The sequence below is a fragment of the Otolemur garnettii genome, unplaced genomic scaffold, assembly GCF_000181295.1.
Source record: "Otolemur garnettii isolate 467f Iridium unplaced genomic scaffold, OtoGar3 scaffold00127, whole genome shotgun sequence".
In the NCBI taxonomy this organism is placed as follows: Eukaryota; Metazoa; Chordata; class Mammalia; order Primates; family Galagidae; genus Otolemur; species Otolemur garnettii.
Window position 1 is genome coordinate 5,413,880 of NW_003852522.1, and position 8,965 is coordinate 5,422,844.

Consider the following 8,965-nt stretch of genomic DNA (forward strand, 5'->3'; position numbering starts at 1 on the left):
CCTTGGTAGAGTGCTGTGGTGTCACAGCTCAAAGCAACCTCAAACTCTTGGGCTTAAGCAATTCTCTTGCCTCAGCCTCCCGAGTAGCTGGGACTACAGGCTCCCACCACAATGCCTGGCTATTTTTTGGGCTTTTTTGGTTGCAGTTGTCATTGTTGTTTAGCAGGCCCGGGTCGGGTTCGAACCCGCCAGCCTCGATGTATGTGGCTGGAGCCTTACTCACTGAGCTACAGGCTCCAAGCCTGCTATTTCCTTTCTTAGGTGTTTATAGTTTTCTTTACAAAGGTCCTTCACCTCTTTTGTGAGGTGCATTCCTAGGTATTTCATTTTCTTTGAAGCTACTAAGAAGGGTATTGTGTCCTTGATTTCCTTCTCATCTTGGCTGTTATTGGCATAGACAAAGGCTACTGACTTGTGGACATGGATTTTATATCCTGAGATGTTACTGTATTTTTTGATCACTTCCAGGAGTCTTGTGGTTGAGGCTTTGGGGTTCTCTAAGTATAAGATCATATCATTGGCAAAGAGGGACAGTCTTACTTCCTCTGCACCCATCTGGATGCCTTTAATTTCCTTCTCTTGCCTAATTGTATTGACTAGAACTTCCAGCACTATGTTGAATAGTAGTGGTGATAGAGGACACCCTTGTCTTGTTCTAGTCCTGAGTGGAAAAGCTTCCAGTTTTACTCCATTCAGTATAATATTAGCTGTGGGTTTGTCATAGATGGCTTTGATCAGTTTAAGGAATGTACTGCCAATACCTATGTTCTTCAGTGTTCTAATTAGGAAAGGATGTTGAATTTTATCAAATGCTTTTTCTGTATCCATTGAGAGGATCATATGGCCTTTGTTTTTGCTCCTATTGATATGGTGAATTACATTTATGGACTTGAGTATGTTAAACCAGCCTTCCATTCCTGGGATGAATCTTACTTGATCGTGGTGTTTGACTTTTTTAATGACAAGCTATAATCTTTTGGTTAGGATTTTATTGAGAATTTTTGCATCTATATTCAGTCATGAAATTGGTTTGAAGTTCACCTTTTTAGTTGGGTCTTTTCCTGCTTTTGATATCAGGGTGATGTTTGTTCATACAATGTGTTGGGGAAGATTCCTTCCTCCTCAATTTTTGGGAATAATTTCTGCAATATGAGTATAAATTCTTTTTTGAAGTTTTGATAAAATTCTAATGTGAAGCCATCTGGACCAGGGAAATTTTTGGTAGCAGATTTTTTATTGTTTTTTTGATCTCAGTGCTTGAAATTGGTCTGTTCAGAAGGCCTATTTCATCTTGATTAAGTCTAGGGAGGGGGTGTGATTCCAAGTATTGATGCATTTCCTCTACATTGTCAATTTTCTGAGCATAGAGTTTTTTGTACTATTCAGAGATAATCTCTTGTATCTCTGTAGCATCTGTTGCTATTTCCCCTTTATCATTCTTGATTGAGGCTACTAGAGATTTTACTTTTCTGTTTCCAGTAAGTCTGGCCAAATATTTACCTATTTTATTTACTTTTTCAAAAAACCAACTTTTTGTTTCATTAATTTTCTGAATGATTTTTTTTGTTTTCAATTTCATTAATCTCTGATTTAATTTTGGCTAGTTCTTTTCTTCTGCTGGGTTTAGGGTTAGATTGTTCTTCTTTTTCTAATTTCATAGGTGGTCTGTAAGTGTGCTGCTGTGTTCACTTTCTGTTTTTTGAAGGTAAGTATCTAGCATGATAAATTTTCCTCTCAGGACTGCTTTTACTGTATCCCAGAAGTTTTGGTAACTTGTGTCTTCATTGTTGTTGTGTTTGAAGAAATTAACAAATTCCTCTTTAGTCTCTTCCTGAACCCAGCTATCATTCAGCATAAGGTTGTTTAGTTTCCAAGACTTTGTGTGGGGATGAACAATTTTGTTGTAGTTGAGCTTCACCATTGTAGCCTTGTGATCTGAGAAGAGACACAGTATAATTTCTATTCCTTTAATTTTACTGAGGTTTCATTTGTATCCTAAGATGTGATCTATTTTGGAGTATGTGCCATGAGCTGATGAGAAAAAAGTATATTCTTTTACTTTGGGATGGTGTGTTCTGTATATGTCTATTAATCCCATTTGTTCGAGGGTCACGTTTAAGTCCTTTGTATCCTTGTTTAGTTTCAGTTTAAAGGATCTGTCCAGTTCTGTCAGAGGGGTGTTGAAGTCCCTGACTATTAAGGTGTTATGAGATATCATACTGCTCAAGGTCTGTTTCATAAATCTGGGAGCATTTAAGTTAAGTGTGTAAATGATTAGAATTGAGATGTCTTCTTGTTGTATTGTTCCTTTGACCAGTATGAAGTGTCTATCTTTGTGTTTCTTAACTAAAGTTGCTTTGAATCTGATTGTATCTGAGAATAAGATTGCAACCCCTCCTTTCTTCTGATTTCCATTTGCTTGATACACTGTTTTACATCTCCAAACCCTGAAGTCTTGATTTGTCCTTCAGGACTAGGTGTGTCTCCTGGAGACAGCATATGGATGGCTTGTGTTTTTTCATCTAATCAGCCAGCCTGTGCCTCTTCAGTGGGGAATTCAATCCATTGACCTTTATTGAAAAGTATTGATAGTTGTGGTAGAATTCTATTCATCTTATTGTGAGGTAGTTTGTTGGACACTTTAATCTTTTGTACTATTGTGAAAGCTAAATTCTGGCCTTTGGCTTCTAGATGTTTCTTTTGGTCATGGTCCATTGTGGTGTTCAGTACTGAGAATAGGTCTAAGTATTTCCTGTAGAGAGAGTCTTGTTGTGATGAATTTCCTCGGTCTTGTACATCTGCAAATTGTTTGATTTCTCCATCAATTTTGAAGCTACGTTTGGCTGGATACAGGACTCTAGGCTGAAAACTATTTTTTTGAAGGATGTTGAAGGTGGATGATCATGTTCTCCTGGCTTGGAAAGTTTCGGTTGAAAATTCAGCTGTCAACCTAATGGCTCTGCTTTTGTAGGTCAGTTGGTACTTACTCCTAGCTGTTTGAAATATATATTTTTAAATTTTTTTTATTACTTTTTCTTACTTATACATGTGTATATTAGGTTTCCATTTTTGCCTTTACAGAACTAAGAAGGCTAAATTTAATGACAATAACAATATTTAAGATAAGGACTGAGAACAAAAACCTCATAAAGAATGAATGAAGATAAGTACAATCAGAAAAGAAATCAGATGATTGCTGAAACAAAATATTCAGCAATAATAATAGTAATAATGCAAAGAAAGTAACATTCACATTGCCAGATAGAGTATGTCTATTATAGAATACTTTGATCAGTTAACTTCTTATTTTATTTTTTCCAAAGTCTCAAAAAAATAGATGACTAATATTTATAAATAAAAGTAACAGATAATTACAAAAACACAAATCATGCCAAATCTTATAGACAATAGAAAAAGAAATACTTCAAAATCACTCTACTTAATCTGGATACACCTGCTATTAAAATTGGAGAAAAAATATTATTATAAAGGGGAAATTACAAACATATTTCACTTATAAATGAGGATGCAATATGATAAACAATATATTAACATGTTTAATTAAAAACTAATGTTTAGGCTCGGCGCCTATAGCTCAACCGGATAAGGCGCCAGCCCCGTACACCTAAGGTGGCGGGTTTGAATCCCCAGCCCGGACCCACCAAACAACAATGACGGCTGCAACCAAAAAAAATAGCCGGGCGTTGTGGCGGGCGCCTGTGGTCCCAGCTACTTGGGAGGTGGAGGCAGGAGGCTCGCTTGAGCCCAGGAGTTGGAGGTTGCTGTGAGCTGTAATGCCACGGCACTCTACCTAGGGGGACAACTTGAGGCTCTGTCTCAAAAAAACAAAAACAAAAACAAAAACAAACAAACAAACAAAAGAAAAACTAATGTTTGAGTAATGTACTTTGGTCCAAATTAAATACAATTTATATAAGAATTAGTCACTAATTTCTTTCTTTCTTCCTTGCCCACAACCCCTCCTTCCTTCTCTGCCCTGTATCCCCTTCCCCCATGCCCCACTGTGTCATTAATTGTCATTAACTGTCTTCATATCAGAGTTGAATACATAGGATTCTTTCTTCTCCATTCCTGTGATACTTCACTAAGAATAATGTGTTCCACCTCCATCCAGGTTAGTAAAAATGCTGTAAATTATCCATTGTTTTTGATGGCTGAATAATATTCCATGGTATACATATACCACAGCTTACCAATCCATTGCTGGGTTGAAGGACATTTAGGCTGTTTCCACATTTTAGTGATTATAAATTGGGGTGCAATAAACAGCCTAGTACAAGTGTATTTATAATAAAAGGTTTTTTTTCCTTCTGGATAGATGTCCAGTAATGGGATTGCAGGATCGAATGGGAGGTCTAGGTTGAGTTCTTTAAGGTTTCTCCATACTTCCTTCCAAAAAGATTGTATTAATTTGCAGTCCCACCAGCAGTGCAAAAGAGTTCCTTTCTCTCCACATCTGCACCAGCATCTGCAGTTTTGAGATTTTGTGATATAGGCCATTCTCACTGGGGTTAGATGATATCTCAGGGTGGTTTTAATTTGCATTTCTCTGATAATGAGAGATGATGGGCATTTTTTCATGTGCTTCGTAGCCATTCGTCTATCGGCTTTAGAGAAGATTCTATTCGTGTCTCTTCCCCATTGATGTAGGGGGTTGTTGGATTTTTTCTTATAAATTAAATGAAGTTCTGCATAGATCCTGGTTATTAGACTTTTGTCTGATTCAAAATAAGCAAATATCCTTTCCCATTGAGTAGGTTGTCTATTTGCTTTGGTGGTTGTCTCCTTGGCTGTACAGAAACTTTTCAGTTTCATTAAATCCCATTTGTTTATTATGGGTGTTGTTGCTATTGCTGTAGCAGTCTTCCTCATAAAGTCTTTCCCCAGGCCAATATCATCCAGTGTTTTCCTATTCTTTCTTTGAGAATTTTTATCATTTCATGCCTTAAATTTAAGTTCTTTATCCATCTTGAATCAATTTTTGTAAGTGGAGAAAGGTGGGGGTCCAATTTCAGTCTTTTACATGTGGATATCCAGTTCTCCCAGCACCATTTATTAAATAGCTGCTTGAAATATTTTCTCCTTCATCTTGACTTTGCACAGGTTCATTACAATGTGTCTTGGAGAGGCTCTGTTAGAGTTGAGATGACCTGGGGTTCGATATCCATCTTTAGCAAAACTTGGGAAGTTCTCATTTATGATAATCTCCAGAAGGGCTTCCAAATCTTTGGAACAATCTTCTTCCTCTTCAGGGATTCCTATTATCTGTATTTTTGAACAGTTCATGGTGTCTTGTAGTTCTCTAAGTGCCTGCTCTGCTTTCTCTCTCTTCTTTTCTGATTCTATAACTACCTGTGTTAACTCAAAGACTTTATTCTCTAACTCTGATCTTTCTTCTCCATGATCTAATCTATTTTGATACTTTCCTACCGCTTCTTTACACTCCCTGGTTGTCTCCTTTATTTCTTTAAGCTCATCCATATCTTGTCTATGTTCTACATATCTCTCTTCTGACTTTTGGTTCTGTCTTTCCATTTTCTCTTCTAATCCCTTTATTGTATTAATCATCCATATTTAAAATTCCCTTTCTGTCAAATTCATTAATTATTTATAGGAGGAGTCTTCTTTAAAAATTGCCTTGTGGTCCCTTGGAGGAGTTGCTCTAATTTGGTTATTCATGATGCCTGAATTTTTCTTCCTTTCTTTTCTTAAAGTAAATCATAGCTGTGTACATTAATGCGATCATGGAGTACAGTGTGGTGTTTTCATATACAATTTGAAATATTTTCATCAAACTGGTTAACATAACCTTAATGTTATTTTCTTAGTTATTGTATTAAGACATTTAGATTCTACTTTTAGAAAGATTAACTTGTACCCTTGTAAGATAAACCATAGAGGTGATCCCACCAATCAACCTCCCTCCACCAATCCACCCACCCTTTCCCTCCCCCCCCATATTTTAAAGTTATAATTAGGTTATAGCTTTCATAAATTAGTTTCATTTTGGTTCCTTCTCATGTGTACTTTCTTCTTGTTCACTTCATTGTGCACTTTTTCCTTGTCACTTTTCCTTTGCTTCAAGTTACCTTGTCTCAGAGTTTAGGTGATGAAGAGGTCTCTTGGTATGGGGTCAGAAGGCTGAGAAGGATTAGAGCAAGCAAGGAGAAGCAAGAGGAAAGGAGAAAAAGGAGAAGAAAATGAAAATAAGAGTAGGATAAAAGAAAAAGAAAGGCAAAAAGGGGGAAGGGGGACTAACATAGGAAAATTGAAGAACAGAGATGGAGGACAGGAAGGGAGGATGAGAGTGAGAGAAGAGATGTTATTGTTGAGCACAGTGCTAAGACCACACCTATAGCTCAAGGGTTATGAGGAGCTGAGCTGCTTGGGTTCCTCTAAACCAGGCACTCTTTACTTGTCTGTACACAGCCAGACTCTCCCTTTGCCAAAAATAGGAAGAGAAGAAAAAGAGTAAACACAACAACCAAAAAGGAAAAATTTAGTAGCGATGAAAAAAAAAAAAGGAAGAAAAATAGAAAAGTTTTGTAGTGTGATCTTCCTACTACTTTCTTCCTGGGGCCAACAATAGCAAGTTTTGCAGTCTACCTGCCAGACCACCACTGTGTCACACCCTCCCTCAGCAAAGAAAGAAAGGGTGGAAAAAGAAAGAAAAGACAAGATAAAAGATTGTATATACATATACACACATGTATATGTATACATATATACAATCTTAGCACCATGCTGTCTGTATATGAATACGTAGAGGAAAATTAAATGTACTGTTGAATCAAATTAAGGAGAGGGAGGGAAGAGGGATAAAGAAAGAAAGAAGAAAGGCAACAAACCAAAAAAAAAAAAAAGAGAAAGAAAAAACAAGAAATGGGGTAAGGAGAATATCTTAGCTGATGCCAAAGCACTTTATGTGGGAGAGATGAGATGAGTAGAAAAGTCTCTGTCAACTGAGAGAATGCAGAGGAGTGTACTAGGGTGAGAGAATAAATTCGGGTAAAATTCTGCAATAAAAAAAGAAAAGAAAAAGTTAAAAAAATACAGAAGCCCTTGCTCTTGTTCAATGTAAAAACAAGGAGAAGATCTTTGGTAGGAGAAGATCCAACCATGCAACTTAGGAAAAAACAAAACACACTGAAACAAGATAAAAAAAACAACAACATTAAAATAGCCTGATGTAAGCAATTTCAGCAATCAATGGAGGAAAGAAAGAAGAGAAAGAAAAGAAAGAATAGAAAAAAAGAAAAAATAAGATAAACTAAAATACAAAGAAGAAAGCGACAACAAAAACTTTACATTATGTGTATAAATTGTATATATATGCATATATACCATGTAGGGATTCAAGTTTTGTAGGAATATATTTATGCTGCAATGTACTTCCTGGACACCAGGTGGCGCTGTAAATTTGGGGGCAAACAACACAAGTGTTAACCTCTCTCTGGTTCCCAGGCTTAGAGCATCGCCAGCTTACTTGTTCCTGGTGGTCGCCAGTTCACCTCAGCACTCAGCCCCGCCGCAGATCTGTGATTCCACAGTTCTCTACAATTCTTCAGAGACAGGTCTCACAGATCTCCTCTGTAACTATTCCTGTGGACAGCAGGAGTCTTTGGGCCTGTCCCTCAGTGAAGGTCCGCTCCGCAGGCTGAACTCAGACCGTGCGCCTTAGGCCCCCAACACGAGGCCTGCTTGTATAGCTACTGGCCTCTTTACCACAATGGCTTCCCCTGTCTGGGAACTTTCCCCTGTGGATGCTTCACCAGTTGCCAAACCGTGGTAGAGCCACTTCAGACAGCATGCAAATCTGGCCACCAAATCCCACTTGGGAGAGCACCTTTCTCCAATCTTTCTACTCGATGCCCAGCTTTCCTCAAGAACCAAATACTGTGAGGGGTTTCTTCTGGGACCTCCATGGTGGGGGGAAGGGGCGGCTGGCTGCTGCTTCAGCTGCCACCGCTGCAGCCTGGGCTTGCTTGCAGAAACTTGCTCAAGTGTGTTAGTTCTCTGCAGCTCCGGCCAAGTCCAGCTGTCTACCTCCACACTGCACACTCCAAACCATCACTGTATCCCAATATTCCACAGCAGGACGGATCCAATGCTCTTCATCTGCCCTTTTGCTGTAGGAAGGCTCAGCTAACATCCTTCCCATCCACCATCATGCTCCACTTGCCCAGCTTGATATTTTTTTTGCTGCAGTCCTTACTGTGCCTTCTACACACATTTTCTCCTTTCACATTTGACGTCACACCATTTTTAAATGAAATCTAAAGCACAGATGTATTTCTGATCTGTTTTATAGTTTCTTTCTCAGCTCCTTCTGCTGCAGCACCTTTGCATGGTGCTGCAGACATTGCATTTTAGAGTCACCTGCCTGGGCTTTCCTATTTCCCTAGTCTGGACCAGCATTCAGATTTTGGGGACTTGACTTCTCTTGGGGCGTCTATCCAGGCCTTAATTGTATGTGGTGGCGGTGGGGGCACTGTGGGGTTGTAATGTGCATATGGATTTTCACCTTTCCTTGCATTGCATATTGAGCTTTGTGTCTAGTTATGAGTACAACCTCCCTCTGGGTGTCTTTGAATTCATAAAAGCTATACAAGAGTAATCTTTTGTCCTATCTTAGTGGTATGGGTGCACAAATCACATTCCTCTTCCTCCTTTCCCAAAGTCCGAAGTACAATTAAGACAAGTCCGGAGAGGAATTTCCTCAGGCTTTAGCCATGAATTGACCAGCTAGCTCCCAGCATGTTGACTGCCTCAAAAGTTACCTTGCAGGGGGAGGCTGGATCTGTTTTTGCTTTCCAGGGGGCAGTAAAGCCCTCTTCACCCTTCTGTGATGGATCCGGGGGGAGGATCCCTTCCACTTTCACTGCTGTGGGTGTGGTTAGGATGACGGTGTAGGGTCCCTACTACCTTGGTTTGAGGGGGACTG